Source organism: Ranitomeya variabilis, chromosome 2 (assembly GCF_051348905.1).
Source record: "Ranitomeya variabilis isolate aRanVar5 chromosome 2, aRanVar5.hap1, whole genome shotgun sequence".
In the NCBI taxonomy this organism is placed as follows: domain Eukaryota; kingdom Metazoa; phylum Chordata; class Amphibia; order Anura; family Dendrobatidae; genus Ranitomeya; species Ranitomeya variabilis.
Window position 1 is genome coordinate 534398198 of NC_135233.1, and position 22563 is coordinate 534420760.

Consider the following 22563-nt stretch of genomic DNA (forward strand, 5'->3'; position numbering starts at 1 on the left):
GAGACTTTATTATAATATATGCGTTCGCAGCCCGGGGTCCACCGTGCAGGAGAACCTGCTGCTAGCAAATGGCGGAACTAAATTGCGGTATGAGCTACCTCTGTTACTTCACAGAGTAGCCATGAACTCAAAGCACTGCGCCCTGTTAACCTTCACAGTGGCACAGGCTAACTACCCAAACGAGAGCAGTCATGGTCATGCATGCACACAAAACTCCTCGCCGGAGGTGCCAGCATGCTAGGGCCTATTTCAGCCAGGTCCCTGAATACTCAAACACACAAACTCCTCGCCGGAGGTGCCAGCATTCTAGAAGCTTATTTCAGCCGGGTCCCTAAACACAATCATACGTGACCACACTAGCGCAAAGTACAACATAGAACAATACTAGATCATGGCCGTGCGGCCATGCGAGCCTTAAATAGTTGCAGCACGTACAGGACCTTCCTAGAAGGACCAATGAGAGGCTGCCACAGAACGTGAGCACCTACAGGACCTTCCTGAAGGACCAATGGCCTTAGCTGCAGTGTCTGATCATGTGACCCTCGATCTCCATTGAGAGATCTTACTCTGGGCATGCTCAGAACGAGAAAAGCAGGACTTAGTCCCAGAAGCGTCTGCTCGCCGCTGCCCAGCACTGACTCCAATGGCAGAAGCAGGAAAAGCAGCTGTAACTCTCTGTACAGAGTCAGAGTGAGCGAGACGCTGGGACCGACATCTCTGCTGAGCAGGCTCCACTGCGGCAGGAGAAGAATGGGAGACCGCAGTGGAGATGGCCTGAGATTCCCCCTGTGCAGAGGCGGGAACTCAACCCCTAACAGCTAGTAGCCCATAAAAGCTCCGGAACAGCTCCACTGCCTCAAAAAACAAACAAAAACCCAGCTAAATCTGCTCTCATAAATTCAAATGCCCCCTCCCTTATTGAATGCCATCACATGCCTAGACCTTAGTTAGTATCTTCATATCAGTTCAAAGGTGGGCAACTAGATTATTACAAGGGATGGAAGAGAGGTTGGAAAAGTTAGGCTTGTTTAGCTTAGAAGAAATCTGTGTGGTCAATACAAAGGCCTGGTATATGACTTATTCTTTCTAATTACCATACTAAGGACCAGGGGGCGCTCATTATGGGTGGGTTACAGATAATTTAGTGATAAAAAATGTTTCATTGGTGGAGGAAGGATGAACTTGATGGACCTGAGTTCTATCATAGGATTTTGTCCTGATGAATAGGTCATGTGTGACCTTGAAACACGTTGACCTGTAATCCTTTTAATAAAATCCGTTGATTTTATCCTGCAATTCAGTCCTTATCAGTGTAACAACTCTGCTGGCATCACGGCATGGCCTCGCATCTCTCACACTATCTTACCCACTGCTCCAGGTCACGATGTGGTTTCTGTTTCATGCCAGCTCCATGTTCTGTGTCTCTGCTCTCTGCATGCTTCATGGCTGTGTGTATAGGGGGGCGGCGCCTGAACTCTCTGGTTCTTATAGGAATCAGGTGCATCTGTCTAATCTGTTCCTGACCAATTACCAAGAGGCCTCCAGTATATAGTGCAGCTCCACCCAGTGGTCTGGGCCTGTGCTAGCTCAGTTTGTGTTTAGCTGCTGAGTTTGCCAGGACTTGCTCTGAGTTACTCCCTCTCTGCAGTCTTTTCTCTGTACTATTGCCTTGATCTTGTTGTCCGCCCTCCAGGAGGCAGAATATCCTGGTCCCTGTGTCTTTGTCTTTGTTTCTTGTCTTGTTCCATATCCTTGTCTGAACTTAGTCTTATCTCGGTCTCCTTGTCTGTGGCTTCCTTCCCGGCTTTGTCTTTCCTCGTGTTCTCAGTCTGCTTACACTCCACACTCTTGTGGCTCTGCCTGCTCTGTACCCTTGTGGCTTTACCTCTGCTCTGCGGTTCTGCTCCTTTCTACTCCCTAGTTATCCCTTGCTGCAGCTCCTCTCCACATTCCTTGTGGCTCCGCTCTGCTTTGCTGCAGAAACCTCTCGCTGCAGCTCCTCTCCGTATTCCTTGCGGTTGTGCTCTGCTTAGCTTTTGTTGCTACACTATATCTTGCTGCTCTACCATTCCTATCCGCAGCCTTGCGGTTCTCTTCCTGTGTGAACAGGTCCCAACCTGTTCCTTCATTCTCTTTTCCTTCTGGCTTGTTTCCGTACCTACACCTCTTGTGTGAACAGGTCCCTACCTGTTCCTTCATAGTTCATATCCGTTCCTGCACCTCCTGTGTGAACAGGTCCCTACCTGTTCCTTCATAAACCACATCAACCAGTCCTGTGTTCTCTGCCGTGCCTTCCAATCCAGTGTTCCTGCCAGTCCTGCCATTCCTGCTGTGCCTTCCAGTCCTGTGTTCCTGCCATCCTAGCCAGTCCTGTGTTTCCTGCCGTCCCTGCCAGTCCTGTGTTCCTGCCAGATCTGTGTTCTCTGCCGTGTCTCTGCCAGCCCTGTGTCTCAGCCGTGCCAGCCTACTCGTCTGAGTTTCAGCCGTGCTCTTCTGCCAGTCCTGCCTGATGCCCGCACCAATCCTGGTGTTCCTGTCTCCCAAGTGGGATCAGCAGCCACAGCCAGACACCACCCTGGAGTAGCACCTGGCAGCTGCCTGCTGCACAAGCCTGACCTCACCATCAGAGGCTCCAGTGAAAACCCAGGCAGCTGTCATAGTCACGCCCCTTCCAGGGTAGTCTGGTTTGTGGCACAATGGGGCCTCAAACCCCCCGAGCTCACGCCCACCAGTCAGGGCGTGAGCGTGACAATCAGCAGCGCAGTTGATGACACATCCTTCCTACTTTCCATTTACCCTGGGCACAATCATGACCGGTGTCCTGCAACAGCTGATTTACGTGCCTATCTCAGGTTGCAATTTGCAACCACATCAGATGAGTGGGCTCACAATAATATTCTCCCATTATCATTGGATAAAACCCTATTGCACTCCTTTTGGTCTCCAGTCCTTTTTCTTCCATCTCTATCTATTTTAAAGGCATATACATTGAATGCCTGAAAATTGCAATTTTTTCTAATTTGTTGGCAAATTTCATATATTTTCATAAATAAATTGAAATATTTATTTGAAACATTTGACCTAGTCAAGAAACTGAAAACTGACTTCTATGGAAAGGGGTGGGTGGGGTTGAGATCAGGCCTCTTTGCTGCCATTCAACAGAATGCCATTACCTTGCCTTTATGGACGTTGATTTGTGCACTTTATGACTGGCGCAGTCATACTGGAACAGAAAATATCCAAATCGTTTCCACAAAGTTGAAAGCTGCAATTGTCCCAAATATCTTGGTATACTGAAGCACTAAGATTTTCCTTCACTGGGACTAAAGAGCTTAGGCTAAACCCTGGAAGACAAGCCAATAGTATTAGTCTAGTATTAGTCTTGCTCCACCAAACTATACAGTTGGCACAATGTAGTCAGGCAGATAACTTTCTCCTGGTATTCGCCCAACCCTGATTTGTCCATCAATGTGGAACGTAGGGAAGCTGCTCGGCTGTGGAAGTGGTGATTTAAATGCCATGAGATGCCTGGATCTGTGCAGTTATTGAGCCAGCAGAATGTTGACAACTTTTCTGCCATCTGCTCCTCAGCACCTGGTGACCCCACTCTGTAAATGTAATTTGGGAGGAAAGAAAATTCAAAAACTGACTTGTTACAATGGTGGCATCCTCTTACAGGATTAAGCTCACATTCAGTGAGCTACTTAGAATGGCCCATCCTTTCACAAATTTTTAGATTGGACTTTATTTCTCTCTCTTGCTTTCTTTATGACACATGCTCTGGTTGTCTTCAGCAGTACCACCCGTTTATGGACCCTACTTTGGGTGGAAATAACTGTCACCGTCTAACAGTCACAGGCCGGTTTCACACGTCAGTGGCTCCGGTACGTGAGGTGACAGTTTCCTCACGTACCGGAGAGACTGACTCAGGTAGACACATTCAAATCAATGTGTCTCTGCACATGTCAGCGTGTTTTTGCGGACCGTGTGTCCGCGTGCAAAACACGGAGACATGTCAGTGTTCGTGGGAGCGCACGGATTACACGGACCCATTAAAGTCAAAGGGTCCGTGTAAAACACGTACCGCACACGGATGTTGTCAGTGTGCAGTCCGTGTGCCGTGCAGGAGACAGCGCTACAGTAAGCACTGTCCCCCCAACGTGGTGCTGAAGCCGCCATTCATATCTTCTCTCCAGCAGCGTTCGCTGGAGAGAAGATATGAAAAATCCTTTTTTTTTTCTTTTCCCCATGTTTAAAATAAAGATCCCTGTCCCCACCCCCCTCCCACCCCCTGTGCGCCCGGCCGCCGGCATTAAAATACTCACCCGCCTCCCTCGAAGTGTCCTCTCCGCCCCGCAGCTTCTCCTGTATGAGCGGTCACGTGGTGCCGCCCATTACAGTTGATGAATATGCTGCTCCACCTCCCATAAGGGTGGAGCCGCATATTCATGACTGTAATGGGCGGCACCACGTGACCGCTCATACAGGAAAAGCTGCGGGGCGGAGAGCAAGCGTCGAGGGAGGCGGGTGAGTATTTTAATGCCGGCGGTCGGGCGCACAGGGGGTGGGAGGGGGGTGGGGACAGGGATCTTTATTTTAAACACGGGGAAAAGAAAAAAAAAGGATTTTTCATACCTTCTCTCCAGCGAACGCTGCTGGAGAGAAGATATGAATGGCGGCTTCAGCACCAGATGCAGGGGACAGCGCTTATCTCTAGCGCTGTCTCCTGCACTGTCCGTGTGGTACCCAGGCGGCACACGGCTGCCGCACGTGTGCCACACGGATGGCCTACGTGAGCTCACGGACACGGATAACTCCGGTACCGATTTTTCTGGTACCGGAATTATCTGGACGTGTGAGACTGGCCACACACAGTATAGAAAAATAGCGCAATGTGTTAATATTGGTGGCTGAGACGCTGAGTAAAATATCACGATAATGTGTTGGCTTTTTACTAATTACAGGAAGATCAGTAATGGCATATGCATTGTGCATTATAAGGGTGAGTTCACACTGGGCGTTTTTGCTGCGATTTTTATGCTAATTTTCAGCTGCTTTTTACAATTTCAGCAAAGCCTATGAGATTTCAGAAATCTCATGCACACACATTTTTTTTTTGTCTCATCAGTATTTTGTGCTTTGCTGCGTTTTTTGGACATAGAGCATGTCACTTATTTCAGCGTTTTTCCTGCTTTTTCCGCCCATTGACTTGAATGGATGGTGAAAAAACTCTGCAAATACGCAGGTTAACTTTTCTTGCAGCGTATTTGCTGCAGAAAAGTCAAGGACAGCCGGGTGTGACATCACACTCGGCTCTGCTACCTGTAGATGGCAGGTTGCATGATGCATCCATGTAGCCTGTCATCCAGCAGAGCGGACCCGAACCGTGAATGGGGGGTCCGACATTACAGTGTTTGACACGCTGTCATATGCATGACAGCACAGCAAACACCGCCTCTGATCGATGGGGAAATCATCCCTGCCGGTCAGAGAGCCGCGGTTCCCACGCTGTCAGAAAACAGCAGGAGCGCTCAGCTGTGATTGGAGGTATAAACTTTACCTCCGATCACTGGTGTCAGCTCGTGGAACTACTGCTCCCATCATTTGACACCTACAGCCACTAATTACAGTGAGAGCAGGAGCGGCGGATGAGAGTAGTCATAATTTAAAAAAAAAAAAAAATGTGGGTTCCCCCTATTTTTGATAACCAGCCAGACAAAACTCACATCTGGGGGCTGCAACCCCCAGCTGTCAGCTTCAGCAAGGCTAGCTATCAAGAATGGAGGGGTCATCATTTTTAAAAATTATTTAAATAATTAAAAAAACGGCGTGGGGTCCCCCATTTTTCACAACCAGCCTTTCTAAAGTTCACAGCTGGGGGCTGGTATTCTCAGGCTGGTAAGGGGCCATTTATATAGGCCCCAAGCCTAAAAATAGCAGCCGGCACCTACCCAGAAAAGGCGCATCTATTAGACGCGCCAATTCTGACGTTTTGCCCGACTCTTCCTACTTGCCCTGTAGTGGTGGCAAGCGGGGTAATGAGGGGTTAATGTCACCTTCCTATTGTAAGGTGACATTAAGCCGGCTTAGTAATGGAGAGGTGTCAATAAGACACCTATCCATTACTAATCTTATAGTAATTAAAGGGTTAAATAAACACTGAAAAAAGTATTTTAATGAAATAAAACACCACACAGTTTTGCCATCTTTGTAAGTCTGCCATTCCAAGCAAAGCCCTCGATCTTCTGAAATAAAAATAAAAATAATAAACCAACACAAATACTCCCTATTCCGACGCAGTCCAATATAACGAGTGTCACACGCATTATCTGGAGGAGATAACATTTACAGCCAGGAGCGGTGCTAATGCGACCGCTCCCGGCTGTAAACCACTGATGAATGAGGAGAATCTGCCGGCGCTTGCTTCACTGACCGGGGGTGACGTCACTGAGCCTGCGCTCCCTCACAGCCTGACCTGAGGTAACCACTGGACCGTGGGAAAATGCCAGTGAAGAGGTTACTGCAGGTAAGCTATCAATCTATTTTATCTATTCTATCAATCTATCTATTCATTCTATCTATTCATTCTATCTATCTGCAGGAAGTTGTTTTTTTTCTCTGTGTGCACTCACCTTTGTTGGCATTCACAAACAGAAAAAAAAAACGCATGAAAAAACACACCACAAACGCATAAAAAAACGCACCTAAACCTGTGTTTTTGGCGCCGCTTCTTTCCTGCCAAAAAGATCAGGTTTTGCTGCAGAAAAAAGCAATAAAAACGCCCTGTGTGAACTTTCTCTGAGTCTTATTGAAGAAAGTAACACATATTGCAGTTATGGAGATGCTGGTTAATTATTATACTGGAACAAATCGGTTTGGATCATTTATTTTCTACGTTTTGGTTGCATCATTTTATTTTTTAGTTTTAGTGACTATTAAATGATCAGAAGAGGTGCTATTCACCCCCTGCGCCCCCGAGCAAGTGCCACTATTGGGGATGTCTGCAGAGGACGAACCCATGCCCCCACACCCACTCCGCTCTAGGCTGCACAGCCTGGCTGTGAACGCAACCTCTTCACCTAATGTACTATAGTTAAATGCTATGGCATCTGGTAACATTATGTAGAGACAGAGAGCCTTATTCCAGTTACTGTATTGCTTGTGCAGGTTCGTGTTGGGGGCGGAGTTACAAGATCAGCTGGACTGACTAATTTGAGACACCTAATCCTGCTATGATAATCTCCTGCTGATAAACACTGACTGTATTGAAACTACAGCAAACTGCTGATCAAGCGATACATCCCTGATATTATGTTGCTCACGGATTACATAGTGAAAACCTGCTGACAATTTGTAATCTCTAATAAACGATAACATTGTGTTTCATTTAATGAACTCTTGGAATTACTCCAATGTATGATCGATTTATGACTAGCCTTTTAGTTGAATTTCTGAAGCATTATAACAACATTATGAGTGATATCCACTGGGTATTTGTAGAATGAAAAGTGCTGTATATTTCATGAGATGATTAGCCATTTCCTCACCTGGCTGCATTTACTGGAAAATTAAAATCCGCATTGGCAGAGTATTGTAGACACAATGGTGGGGTCTGGCACCAGGATGGTCCCGGCAGTGCTGCACCTGTTACATGGTGCATTACTGCTCTTGATTATACCATTCACATGTGCACCTGCTAGTCTGGAGCAGCTACAGAAATCACACACAGATCAACTTAACCCTTTACTTTTTACCTTTTTTTTTTAGCTCTAACCATGTAAGTTTATTTGAACAAATCATTTACATTAATAACGTTTCTCTTAAATAAATTTATTTAATGGTACCAGATTGTTAAATATTATGAGATGGTCATAGAGAAATACACTATATGGCTAAAAGTATGTAGAAAGCCCTGCTATGTATGGAAATCAGGAATTTCAGACACTCCCGTCGCTAGCAGATGCATAAAATCCAGCACAAAACCATAGATACACATTGGGAGTAGAATGATTCGTACCGGAGACCTCAGTGACACGTAGCACCTTGATCACACGTCAGTTCTGTGCATTTCTGATCTGCACATGTCAGCTGCGTCATCCTGTTATTAGTGGGAAGGTGAAGCGTCTAGGAGTGACAACAATTCAGCCATGAAACCACACAAAGTCTCACCCCATTAAGTGGTGAAGCACGTGCTGCAGAGGAATCGCCTGTTGGCTAGTACACCACTCACTACTGTTGCATAGTATGGTCGCAGAAGAAACTTGTGAGAGTAGATTATATGAGGTTATTCAACTTTTATCTACACAGAACATGAGGTACATGCATCAGCTTCTTAATACAGCATAACAGGAAGTCTAAAAGACCTTTTCACCAGAGAGAAAGTGAAACCAAAGTACAAGTATAGGCATTACATTCAACTAAGCCTATAACAGTAACAACATCGCCATCTACTGTCAGAAAAGTGTAAGCTCCTCCTGCACACAAATAAGTCTGTATCTGTTGCATGTCTGCCAACACCCTTTCTCAACAGTAAGGACTTATTCAGTTAAGCCTAATTTCTTCATCAGTCTCTGATGTCTTTCAGCATTCAATGCCTTTGTGAAAATATCTGCTGTCATATTGAAGATATGGGCAGTACTCTAAATTTAGGATTCCTTGTTCCTGGTGATCTCTCAAGAAGTGAAACTTTACATCATTGTGTTTAGTTCTTGGATTAACTTTTTCCATCTGAGCAAGAACTAGACACCCTTGATTGTCCTCATACTTCTTTGTTGGTCCCAATTGTTGTTGTCCTAAGTCTGTTAGCAGTTGTCTTAACCATAGAACTTCTTGACTGGCATGTGCTGTGGCGACATATTCTGCTTCTGTCGACGACAGTGTTACTATAGGTTGTTTCTTACTAGTCCAACTAATTGGTCCGCCTGAGAGCAAGAAAAGATAGCCACTAGTAGATTTTCTGTCAATTGAATCTCCAGCCCAGTCTGCATCAACGTATCCAGATAAAATGCATTTCTCACTTGCAGGTAGTTTCGGTTTAACATTACTAGTCTTTTTCAAATATCAGATTGCTCTTTTCACTGCATTCCAATCCATTTTGTTTGGCTTTGACACCTTCCTGCTCAAAATTCCTACTGCTGCTGCAATATCTGGCCTCGTAACAGTCGCAAGATATAATAATTTTCCCATTGTCTTTCTGTATTGTTCATTATTCGGTAACTGATTCTGTTCACTATTTATTACCTTCAGATAGTTGGTTTCCTTTGGAGACTTTACTGTTGTGAATTCTGTTTGTGGGCTCCCCCGGTGGTGTTTTATGGTAGTGCCACTTATTTGCCTCCTTCTATCCTTGATCACCTGTTGCCACCCATTAGGGGAGTTTCCTATTTAAGCCTGCTTGGCTGCTGGTCCTATGCCGGCCAACAATGTATCAGTAGCATTCTGTTGCATTCTCCTGCCTCAAGTTCCAGTTCAGCTAAGTTGAATTTTGTTTCTAGTTAATGCTATTTTTGTCCAGCTATTTGCAATGTGACTCTTTGTAGCTGGAAGCTCTCGTGGACTGAAATTGCCACTCCAGTGGCATGAGTTGTCACTGGAGTTTTAAAGTAATTTCGGAATGGTGTTTTTGAGTAGTGTTTTGAAGTTGACCGTGAAGTAACTCTTTCCTGTACTTCTGCTATCTAGTAAGCGGACCTCACTGTGCTAAATCTGCTGTTCATCCTACGTATGTCTTTTCCTCTTGACTCACCGTCAATATTTGTGGGGGGCTGCTATCTCCTTTGGGGTTCATCTCTGGAGGTAAGGCAGGCCTGTATATTCCTCTGATAGGGGTAGTTAGATCTCCGGCTGGCGCGTGGTGTCTAGGGCATCGTAGGAAACACTCCCCGGCTACTTCCAGTGTTGTGTCAGGTTCAGGTCACGGTCACTTTAGTTCCCATCACCCGAGAGCTAGTTCGTTGTTATTTTGATTTCCCTGCCATTGGGAAAATCATAACAGTTTGGCCGGCCGACATGTGTTAAAACTATGCACTAAAGCAGGAAAGGATGTGAAAAGGTTTTTTTTTTTCCTTCTGTGTTTGGAAAGTGCTCATTTGTACTCCTTGCTTAAACTGCAGTCTTCAGCCTTTTTTTTTTTTTTCCTCTCCTCTTAATCTCTGAATGGCTTTGGTTACACCTGTTTGAATCATGGATCCACAGAGTTTGGTTGCAGGTCTGAATAACCTGGCTACAAAGGTCCAGAACTTACAAGATTTTGTTATACGTGCTCCAATGTCTGAACCTAAGATCCCTATGCCTGAATTTTTTACCGGAGACAGATCCCGTTTTTTGAATTTCAGAGAGAATTGTAAATTGTTTTTGTCTCTGAGATCTCACTCTGCTGGTGATCCTGCCCAACAGGTTAAGATTGTTATTTCTCTATTGCGGGGTGACCCACAAAGTTGGGCATTTGCATTGTCGCCAGGGGATCCTGCGTTATTAAATGTAGATGCGTTTTTTCTGGCTTTGGGGTTGCTTTATGAAGAACCTAATTTAGAAATTTTGGCTGAGAAAGCCTTGATAGCTCTTTCCCAAGGGCAAGATGAAGCTGAGATATACTGCCAAAAATTTCGTAAATGGTCGGTACTTACTAAATGGAATGAGTGCGCTCTAGCAGCTAATTTCAGAGAAGGTCTCTCTGATGCCGTGAAGGATGTCATGGTGGGGTTCCCTGTGCCTACAGGTCTGAATGAGGCCATGAAATTGGCTATCCAGATTGATCGGCGTTTACGGGAGCTCAAATCTGTGCACCATATGGCGGTATCTTCTGAGCAAAAATCTGTGCACCATATGGCGGTATCTTCTGAGCAAAAACCTGTGCACCATATGGCGGTATCTTCTGAGCAAAGACCTGTGCACCATATGGCGGTATCTTCTGAACAAAAACCTGTGCATCATTTGGCGGTGATCTCTGAAAAGGCACCAGAGCATATGCAATGCGATAGTGTTTTGTCTAGAGGCGAACGACAGAATTACAGGCGCAAAAATGGGTTGTGCTTCTATTGTGGAGATCCAGCTCATGTTATATCAGCATGCTCTAAACGCATAAAGAAGGTTGATAAAAAGGTTGATAAATCTTTTTCTATGGGTACCCTGCAGTCTAAATTTCTTTTGTCGGTGACATTGATTTGTACTTTATCATCTGTTACTGTGGATGCTTATGTGGATTCTGGCGCCGCTCTGAGTCTCATGGATTGGTCCTTTGCCAAGCGTTGTGGGTTTGATTTAGAGCCTCTGGAGGTTTCTATTCCCTTAAAGGGGATTGATTCTACACCTTTGGCTAGCAATAAACCACAATACTGGACACAAGTGACTATGCATCTTACCCCAGACCATCAGGAGATTATTCGTTTCCTTGTGTTATATAATCTACATGATGTGTTAGTACTTGGATTACCATGGTTACAAATTCATAATCCAGTCTTGGACTGGAGATCAATGTCTGTGCTGAGCTGGGGATGTCGGGGGATTCATGGGGATGCACCTTTGGTTCCCATTTCCTCATCTACTCCCTCTGAGATCCCAGCATTTCTGTCAGATTTTTATGATGTCTTTCAGGAGCCTAAAACTGATTCTCTCCCCCCTCACAGAGAGTGTGACTGCGCTATTGAGTTGATTCCCGGTAGTAAATTTCCTAAGGGTCGCTTGTTTAATTTGTCTGTACCTGAACATACTGCTATGCGGGAGTATATCAGAGAATCTTTGGAAAAGGGTCATATTCGCCCCTCTTTGTCTCCACTGGGGGCAGGGTTTTTCTTTGTGGGTAAAAAGGATGGTTCATTGAGACCTTGTATCGACTATTGACTTCTGAATAAGATTACAGTTAAATACCAGTACCCGTTACCTTTACTGACTGATCTGTTTGCTCGCATAAAGGGGGCTAAGTGGTTTACTAAGATCGATCTACGTGGTGCGTATAATTTGGTGCGGATTAAGCAGGGGGATGAGTGGAAGACCGCATTTAATACGCCGGAAGGCCATTTTGAGTATTTGGTAATGCCTTTCGGTCTCGCGAATGCCCCTTCCGTTTTTCAGTCCTTTATGCACGATATTTTCCGTGAATATCTGGATAAATTTATGATTGTGTATTTGGATGATATTTTGATTTTTTCGGAGGACTGGGAATCTCATGTTCAACAGGTCAGGAGAGTTTTTCAGGTTTTACGAGCTAATTCTCTATTTGTGAAGGGATCAAAGTGTATTTTTGGGGTTCAGAGAATTTCCTTTCTGGGATATATTTTTTCCCCTTCATCTATGGAGATGGACCCTGTTAAGGTTCAGGCTATCTGTGATTGGATACAACCTACTTCTCTAAAGAGTCTTCAGAAATTCTTGGGATTTGCTAATTTCTATCGCCGATTCATAGCGGGTTTTTCTGCCATTGCTAAACCTCTGACTGATTTGACCAAGAAGGGTGCTGATGTTGCTAATTGGTCCTCTGCGGCTGTGGAGGCCTTTCGGGAGCTTAAGCGCCGCTTTTCTTCTGCTCCTGTGTTGCGCCAACCTGATGTGTCACTCCCGTTCCAGGTTGAAGTAGATGCTTCCGAGATCGGAGCAGGTGCAGTTTTGTCGCAGAAAGGTCCTGACTGCTCAGTGATGAGACCATGTGCGTTTTTCTCTCGAAAGTTTTCGCCCGCTGAGCGAAATTATGATGTTGGAAATCGGGAGCTCTTGGCCATGAAGTGGGCATTTGAGGAGTGGCGTCATTGGCTTGAGGGTGCTAGACACCAGGTGGTGGTCTTGACTGACCACAAGAATCTAATTTATCTTGAGTCAGCCAGGCGTATGAATCCTAGACAGGCGCGCTGGTCGTTGTTTTTCTCTCGATTTGTTCCTATGAAGGTCTCGTCTCCTAAGTTTAAGCCTCGGTTTATCGGCCCTTATAGGATTCTGGAGGTTCTCAATCCTGTGTCCTTTTGTTTGGACCTCCCAGCATCTTTTACTATTCATAATGTTTTTCATCGGTCATTATTGCGGAGGTATGAGGTGCCGGTTGTTCCGTCTGCTGATCCTCCTGCTCCTGTGCTGGTTGAGGGTGAGTTGGAGTATGTGGTGGAAAAAATCTTGGACTCCCGTGTTTCCAGACGAAAACTTCAGTATCTGGTTAAGTGGAAAGGCTATGGTCAGGAGGATAATTCTTGGGTGACAGCATCTGATGTTCATGCTCCTGATTTGGTTCGTGCATTTCATAGTGCTCATCCGGATCGCCCTGGTGGTTCTGGTGAGGGTTCGGTGCCCCCTCCTTAAGGGGGGGGTACTGTTGTGAATTCTGTTTGTGGGCTCCCCCGGTGGTGTTTTATGGTAGTGCCACTTATTTGCCTCCTTCTATCCTTGATCACCTGTTGCCACCCATTAGGGGAGTTTCCTATTTAAGCCTGCTTGGCTGCTGGTCCTATGCCGGCCAACAATGTATCAGTAGCATTCTGTTGCATTCTCCTGCCTCAAGTTCCAGTTCAGCTAAGTTGAATTTTGTTTCTAGTTAATGCTATTTTTGTCCAGCTATTTGCAATGTGACTCTTTGTAGCTGGAAGCTCTCGTGGACTGAAATTGCCACTCCAGTGGCATGAGTTGTCACTGGAGTTTTAAAGTAATTTCGGAATGGTGTTTTTGAGTAGTGTTTTGAAGTTGACCGTGAAGTAACTCTTTCCTGTACTTCTGCTATCTAGTAAGCGGACCTCACTGTGCTAAATCTGCTGTTCATCCTACGTATGTCTTTTCCTCTTGACTCACCGTCAATATTTGTGGGGGGCTGCTATCTCCTTTGGGGTTCATCTCTGGAGGTAAGGCAGGCCTGTATATTCCTCTGATAGGGGTAGTTAGATCTCCGGCTGGCGCGTGGTGTCTAGGGCATCGTAGGAAACACTCCCCGGCTACTTCCAGTGTTGTGTCAGGTTCAGGTCACGGTCACTTTAGTTCCCATCACCCGAGAGCTAGTTCGTTGTTATTTTGATTTCCCTGCCATTGGGAAAATCATAACACTTTACTGGTTTTGCATCTTTCAATCCAAATGTTTTGATTATGTCTTGAATCATGTGATTTTGATTTAAGATGGAAACTCCCGTCTTCTTCTCTTTTTTTATCTGTATTCCTAGGTACGGTTTCACATTTCCCAGATCTTTGATCTCGAAGTGTTGATCCAAAGTTTGCACTATCTCCTCTTCATCCCTTTCTTTTTCATAACAAACTAAAATGTCGTCCACATATATCAGCACATAGATCTATCTGTCTGTCAGTCTCTTTGTATATAGACAAGGATTCGCTTTGCTTTTTTGGAAATGTTCATGTATGAGTACTTCTGTGGTTTTATCATTCCATGCTTTAGCGGCTTGTTTTAAACCATATATACTTTTCTGTAGCTTACAACCATGTTTGGTTTCCTTTTATCCTTGAATCCTGGGGGTTGTTCCATGTAAATGTCTTCTGTTAAAGGGAACCTGTCACCCCGTTTTTTGAAGATGAGCTAAAAATAGCGTTAAATAGGGGCAGAGTTGGGCGTTACATTAGTGTCTTTTGTGTGCCTTTATTACCCACCTATGCTGCTGAAATACCTTTGTAAAGTCACCGTTTTCTGCTGTCACTCACGCTGGTCTGGTCCTATGGGCATGGTGACAGCGCTGTTTCTCCGCCAGATCAGGCTCATCATTAAGTTGGTGGCATAGTGGTGTGCGCATGTCCAACAGAGAATATCCACTGCCCAGGAGATGAAAAAGAGCGCGATCTGCGCTATTCAGCCGTTTACCGGTGGGCGCGGCCATCTTTCCTGTGGTCGCGCGTGCGCAGATGGAGCGCTCTGCTGCCCGGGGCTTCAGGAAAATGGCCGCCGCGATCTCCATCTGCGCACGCGCGGAATCCCGCGGCCATTTTCCTGGGCAGTGGATATTCTCTGTTGGACATGCGCACACCACTACGCCACCAACGTAATGATGAGCCTGATCTGGGGGAGAAACAGCGCTGTCACCACACCCATAGGACCAGACCAGCGTGAGTGACAGCAGAAAACGGCGACTTTACAAAGGTATTTCAGCAGCATAGGTGGGTAATAAAGGCACACAAAAGACACTAATGTAACGCCCAGCTCTGCCCCTATTTAACGCTATTTTTAGCTCATCTTCAAAAAACGGGGTGACAGGTTCCCTTTAAGTGTTCATTCAGAAATGCTGCCTTTACATCCAGATGTTTCAACTGCATTTGTTTTGTTGCTGCAACTGCAAACAAAGTTCTGATTGTGGTGTGTTTGACAACTGGAGCAAATGTCTCATCATAGTCTTCTCTGTATTTCTGAGAATAGCCTTTAGCTACGAGTCTTGCTCGGTATCGATCAGCTGTGCTGTCTGCTTGATATTTTACTTTAAAAACCCATTTACATCTTATAGCCTTTTTTCTTCTGGTAGTTCTGTCAGTGTCCATGTCTTTGAATCATGCATGGATTTTATGTCTGTTTCTGCAGCCTTTCTTCATTTGTTGGCATCTTCTCAAAGTTGAGATATGTCCTCCCAAGAAGTAGGTTCATAAATTTTTTTTGTACTTGCCTTATATGAAAGACGTTGAGGTGGTCTTCCCTTGTTTTCTCTTATTGAGCGTCTTGGTTCTGTGTCTGTATGGAGCTGTATCTCTTGACTTTCAGTTTTTTTATTTTCATCGATTTCCACTTCTTTCTCATCAGATGTTCTTGCAGTTATATCACTGTCGTTTCTCATTTTTTGTTTCCAGTGATGTCATTATGTCATCATTTAGACCTTCAATCAGTGTTACACTGTTAGGACTCCTTCTCACTTGCGAGAAATACGTCCGAGTCTCGCAGGTTAAAACCCTGCTGTGGAGCCGGCACTCCAGAGCAGAGCGTGCGGCCGCAAAGCAATACATGGAGCTGCAGTTTCCGCTCTGGAGTTCTGGCGTCAGAGCAGGGTTTTAACCTGCGAGACTCGGACGTATTTCTCACAAGTGAGAAGGAGCCCTAACTGTGATTCTGTCTGTCTTGGGATCTAGGATTCTGTATCCTTTGCAATTGTCACTATATCCGACAAATATTCCTTCAATGGCTCTGTTTGGAGCGTTTTTCTTCTAGAATAAACAAAAGAACTTTGCAACCAAAAACTCTTAAATGATTCACACTTGGTTTCTTACCTTGCAACAGTTCATATCTTTTTTTTTTTTCAGTTTTCTTAAAAAAAAGTCTGTTTTGCAGATAAGTAGCTGTCATTGCTGCTTCACCGCAGTATTTCTCTGGTAGTTTGGAGTCTGTTAGCATACATCTTAGCATACATCTTATCATTTCAGTCAGAGTTCTGCTTTTCCTTTCTGCTACCCCGTTCTGTTCAGGTGTGTATGGAACAGTCTTTTGATGCTCTATTCCATTCTGTCTTAAGTAGTTTTCTATTTGGTGTCCTGTAAATTCACCTCCATTATCACTTCTGATGATGATTGGCTTCCTCTGAACTTGTTATTTGACTTTGTCGCATAGTCTTCAAATTTTTCAAAAACTTCACTTTTGCTCTTTATCAAGTGCTTGACTGTGTATCTTGAGTAGTCATCTGTGAGGTCACTGTACTGCCAATTTATGAGCAGCAAAGATAAATAATATAGCGTAGTACCAGTTACAACCCTTAGAGGTCATTAGCTACCCATTTATCCTGTTTCTGTATACATGAGTATTTCTCCTTTAAGACGTAGTATGTTCTGGTTAGTACTAGTGATGAGCGAATATACTCGTTACTCGAGATTTCTCGAGCATGCTCGGGGTCCTCCAAGTATTTTTTAGTGCTTGGATATTTAGTTTTTCTTGCCGCAGCTGAATGATTTACATCTGTTAGCCAACATAAGTACATGTAGGGGTTGCCTGGTTGCTAGGGAATCCCCACATGTACTTATGCTGGCTAACAGATGTAAATCATTCAGCTGCAGCAAGAAAAACTAAATCTCCGAGCACTGAATACTCAGAGGACCCCCGAGCATGTTCGAGAAATCTCGAGTAACGAGTATATTCGCTCATCACTAGTTAGTACTGCCCCCTCAGCTCCCCGAGAAGAAGATATGCAGACATTTTTCCTGGGCTTTCTTAGTGATGCACACGGTTTCCTGGCTCTCACTCCGAACAATAACTCCTCCTGTCCAGGGAATCCCAGGGAGAGTTATAATGAAGTCATGTGTTTGTGCTAGAATCTGTATATGTGAGCCTTATGCAACCTCCGTATAGCATATTGTGAAGTGAAGCATATTATGCTCTTTATCCTCCCGTTTAGTGATAATACTCTTTGCTCTGCATATAGATAGGTGCATTTCTGTATGGAGTAGAACAGCACTGTCTAGTGGCATGCTAGTAGCATTCCTGTATTATGCATTTCTGTATTATGCAGCCTGTATCATTCTGTTGTTCTGTGACATGCCAGTACTGATATACTGTTTATTCTTTGTAGTTTTTACCGTTGTCAAGTTCACATCATCACCTCAATAAATATAGACTTAAGAATCCAAACAGTCTGTTTACTGGGGAAGTGGACAAGTGTTAAGCTGTATGCTGAAATCCACACAGCATCATGTTTGGAGGAAGGCAGAACAGTCACCATATATCTATTATCTCCTGATGTGGTCAGTTTTATAGGTCCACACACATCAGTGTGTACCAAGTCAAGTGATCTTGATAGGGAGTTTAGATTGTGAGCCCCATTGGGGACAGCGATGATAATGTGAGCAAACTGTAAAGCGCTGTGGAATATGTTAGCGCTATATAAAAATAAAGATTATTATTATTAATCAGATTTCAATAGGTCTTTTGTCAAATTCTTCTTTTGTAATGCCAGTATACTCTCAGGATGTCTGTGTCCTAGACGTCTATGCCACATGTGAATACAATTTTTGTGATCAAGTGTACATAACTTCATTGGTTCCTTTAATGTATCTAGATGATATAATTGTTCACCTGCTTTGACATTAATTATTACCTTATCTCCCGCTAGGATTGTACAATTATCATCTTTGAATTTTACAGTAAGGCCTTTGGTTGTCATACGCTTTACGGATAACAATCCTCCTTCTAGTCCTGGAACATGTAACACATCCTTAACTAGTAATTTTCAATTATGCCCAAATCTATCAGGACAGATTAGCATTCCTTGTCCAATACCTTCTGCGGTTGTTTTACTCCCATCTGCAAGATAAATTGCTTCCTTCCTATTTTCATCAAGTTCAGTAAAGGCACCTTCACACGAAACGACTTTGTAACGATATCACTAGTGATCCGTGACGTTGCAGCGTCCTCGCTAGCGATATCGTTTAGTTTGACACGCAGCAGCGATCAGGATCCTGCTGTGATGTCGCTGGTCGCTGAATAAAGTCCAGAACTTTATTTGGTCGTCCGATCGCCGTGTATCGTTGTGTTTGAAAGCAAAAACAACGATACCAGCGATGTTTTACACTGGTAACCAGGGTAAACATTGGGTTACCAAGCGCAGGGCCGCGCTTAGTAACCCGATGCTTACCCTGGTTACCAGCGTAAAAGTAAAAAAAACAAACAGTACATACTCACCTGCGCGTCCCCCAGCGTCTGCTTCCTGACATTTACTGAGCGCCGGCCCTAAAGTGAAAGTGAAAGCACAGCGGTGACGTCACCGCTGTGTTGTTAGGGCCGGAGCTCAGTCAGTGTCAGGAAGCAGACGCCGGGGGACGCGCAGGTGAGCATGTACTGTTTGTTTTTTTCACTTTTACGCTGGTAACCAGGGTAAACATCGGGTTACTAAGCGCGGCCCTGCGCTTAGCAACCCGATGTTTACCCTGGTTACCCGGGGACCTCGGCATCATTGGTCGCTGGAGAGCGGTCTGTGTGACAGCTCCCCAGCGATCAAACAGCGACGCTGCAGCGATCGGCATCGTTGTCGCTATCGCTGCAGCGTCGCTTCGTGTGAAGGTACCTTAAAGAAGCTTTTATCATAGTCATGTGACTTGTTGCTCCTGAGTCAATAAACCAGCCTGACGATGACTCTTTATCACTTACTTTAAATGAACCATTTCAGTGATCTGCATATGGGTTAGAAATTGTACTTTTTACTTTCTGTTTATTCTCCTTTTGGTGTAATTTCTGTTGTTCTGCTTTCCATATAGTACAGTCTTTTTTTAAATGTCCCTTTTTATTACATCTGAAACATTCTCTTGTCTCTGTATTATGGGGCTTCTTGTCTGTCTCTAAGATCATTTTCACTATCCGTTTCAATGGAATCGTTTGTTTGCTCTTTCCTTCTATGATATTCATCCATAAGTCTGGTCTTTACAAACTCTAGTGTAATGTCTGCTTCAGGTCTTGTCTCTAGTGCATTCATCAGAGCAGTGTATGAATCTGGTAAACTGCACAATAATATTGCTGGTATATGGCTTTCCTTATTGTCTTCACCGACTGATCTCAGCTATGTTACCACCTCCATCATGGAGTTTATATGCTCCTGCATGTCTTTCCTTGCACTTTATCTCATCTTGTAAAGTTTTCTTAGCAGGAATAGTTTGTGATTTAAGCTGGATCTTTCATGTAGCTTTCACAGTGCTTCCCACATTCCCTTTGCTGTATTCTCATTCCTTATGTGGATTGACTGATCATCCTCCACTAATAAGCTGATAGTAGCTCTTGCTTGTCTGTTTTTCTTATCCCATGTCTGATTATTATCATTGGGTCTGTCTGTAGTGATTACCTCCCATAAATCATCTTTAGACAATGACAGTAGGGCCCTCACTGCTCCTGGGCCCCCAGCCAGTGGTGTGTCGCTGTTAGTGACACACCCAGCAGCTATGGGGCCCCTGAGTCAAGGGGCCTGCCCAGTGCCTAAAGAGAAATTAATATTCACTCTTCCCCATGCCCCCATGGTCGTGGAGAGGCGTGAACATTAATTTTGCTTTAATAGCGGGCAGTGTTAGTCGCAGGCTGAGGTTAACACTGCCCGTATAAAGCCGGAGCAGCTGCATCGGGGCCCCAGAGGTGGGCCCCTGCAGGGCGGCTAAGCCTGAGGGCAATCAGTGGGCAGGCAGCGATCCCTGCAGCTTGGTAGCGGAGCAGAGCTGCAGGGATCCGATGCCGTCCTGCTTCCTGCCCGCTGCCCTGTGCTTCCTGTGTGACACAGCGTGGCTGGATGATGTCATCATTCAGCGTGCGACTGTTTCATACAGAAAGTTGCCGGCGACGAAAATGCTGCCGGGATGTGCTGCGGCTGCAGGGGATGTTCAGAGAGGTGAGAGGTGCTGTGTGTTTGTGTGCATGTGTGTGTATGTGGTGCAGTGCGGTGCTTTGTGTGTGTGTGACAGAGTGGTGCTGTGCTGTGTGTGGTGTTGTTTGTGTATATTGGAGATGTGTGTACTGAAGATTGGCAATGATGTGGGTGATGGAGAGAGCAGTGATGGAGGTGGTGAAGGAGAAGGTAATGTTGATGGTGGTGGAAAGGACTATGGGGTGGTGGGGGGAGGCAATGATGGAGGTGTTGAAATGGGCATTGATGGGGTGGTGGGTGAGAAGGCGATGATAGTTGTGGGGGGAGGCAATGATGGAGGTATTGAAATGGGCAATGATGGGGTGGTGGGGGGGAAAGCAGTGATTGTTGTGTTGGAAAGGACAATGATGGGGTGGTGGTTGTAGGTAATGATGGAGGTGTTGAAATGGGCAATGATGGACGTGGTGGTATGGGCAGTGATGGGGTGGTGGGGGAGAAGGCAATGATGGTTGTGAGGTGAGGCAATGATGGAGGTGTTGAAATGGACAATGATGGGGTGATGGGGAGAAAGCAATGATGGTTGTGGTGAAAAGGACAATGTTGGTAGTGGTGGAAAGGACAATGGTGGTGAGGGAGGAGGCAATGATTGAGGTGGTGAAATGGGCAATGATGGGAGTTGTGGGGGAGGAAGCAATGATGGAGGTGGTGGAAAGGGCAATGATAGGGGTGGTGGGTGAGAAGGCAATGATGGAGGTGGTGATGAGGACAATGATAGGGGTGGAGAGGGAGAACAATGATAGAGGTGGAGGGGGCTGCATTATACCCTATGAAGGGGGCTGCATTATACTTTATGAGGGGGCTACATTATATTCTGTGGGGGGCTGCATTATATTCTTTGTAGGGGCTGCATTATTCTCTCAGGGGACTACATTATTTTTGGGGGGGCTACATCATACTATACGATGGGGGGCAGCATTATGCCCTATGGGGGGCTGCATTATACCTTAGGAGGGAGTAGCATTATAATCTGAGGGGGCTACATTATATTCTGTGGTGGGGCTGCATTATACTATATGAGGGGGACTGCATTATACCCTATGAGGGTGCTTCATTATATTCTATGGAGGGCTGCATTATACCTTATGAGGGGTTGCATTATATTTTGTGGGGTGCTGCAATATACCCTATGAGGGGGGCAGCATTATATTCTAAATTATATTCAAAATCTAGAAGATAGTTAGGTACACTGAAAACCATTAAGGAATGAACAGCAAATATTATAGCAGAAATATGCCAGAAAAATAACCCCCTGCTGTAGATGCTCCATTTTTATTTTTATTTTTGCTATGCTTTGTTATTGCTATCAATTTGACAACTTATCTGCTTCATCCTCAGGTATGTCCGCTGGCTGCTAACCCAATCCCATCACCATCACCCAACTTTCCTGATCTTCCTCACCCTGCTATTCCTTCCTGGTATGTCCGCTGGCTGCTACCCCAATCCCATCACCCAACTTTCCTGATCTTCCTCACCCTGCTATTCCTTCCTGGTATGTCCGCTGGCTGCTATGACTGTTTTTTTTTTCCCCCTTCCCCTGCATGTTTTCTCATTTTAATTCCTTGATGCCAATACACAGTTTGGCTTTATCTTTCCATTTGGATCTATTTCCCCTTGCATTTCCCCTTCTGACTTCTAATTAATCCCCTCCTGTGTCTGTGACCAGTCTTCCTGCTGCCCCTCCCCCCTGATCACACCTGGCCTATTTCATGAGCACTTTCAGCCTGTTATAAATTCAGAGACACGGGTCTGTCTGGACCTTGGTCTGTCTCTAAAAGGATAACAGCAAATATTATAGCAGAAATATGCCAGAAATGAGCCAGAAGTGAACAGAAGGTAAGACTAACCACTGTTAATAACTGTACTAAATTTAATTCCCTTTCCCTTTTTATTTTCATCATGCTGACATACGCTCTAACAGTTTTGGCTCCTTTACTCCTCACTCTCATTCGCTATCCTCAAACCCCAGCACCCTCTAACCAAGTAATAATCTCTCCTTCCCTCCTGCCTCCCCACCTGACCTCCTCTGCTGACCTGCTCCTCAACCTCAGATCTCTCCTAATAAAACACAAAACAAGCCGCCCACTCTCCTTCTCCCACCTGCTCTGTCTCTCTCTGCTTCTCCTCATTGCTGGTGACATATCTCCCAACCCTGGGCCCCCACAGCTCATACCTCCCATTACTAACCCCTCCTATCGCTCCCAACCCAATATAAACACCCCAAATCTTGCCCACCTCAAATCCGTGCCCATGACGCCCACCCCCCTGAACCCTCTCTCTGGATCACTAT

General features: G+C 45.1%; 1 protein-coding gene across 6 annotated transcripts in view; it reads left to right on the plus strand.

Annotated features, from left to right (window-relative positions):
* KIAA1549L (KIAA1549 like) overlaps nt 1-22563 on the plus strand; it is a 673640-nt gene that overhangs the window by 236939 nt on the left and 414138 nt on the right. The gene's annotated exons all lie outside the window — the stretch shown is intronic.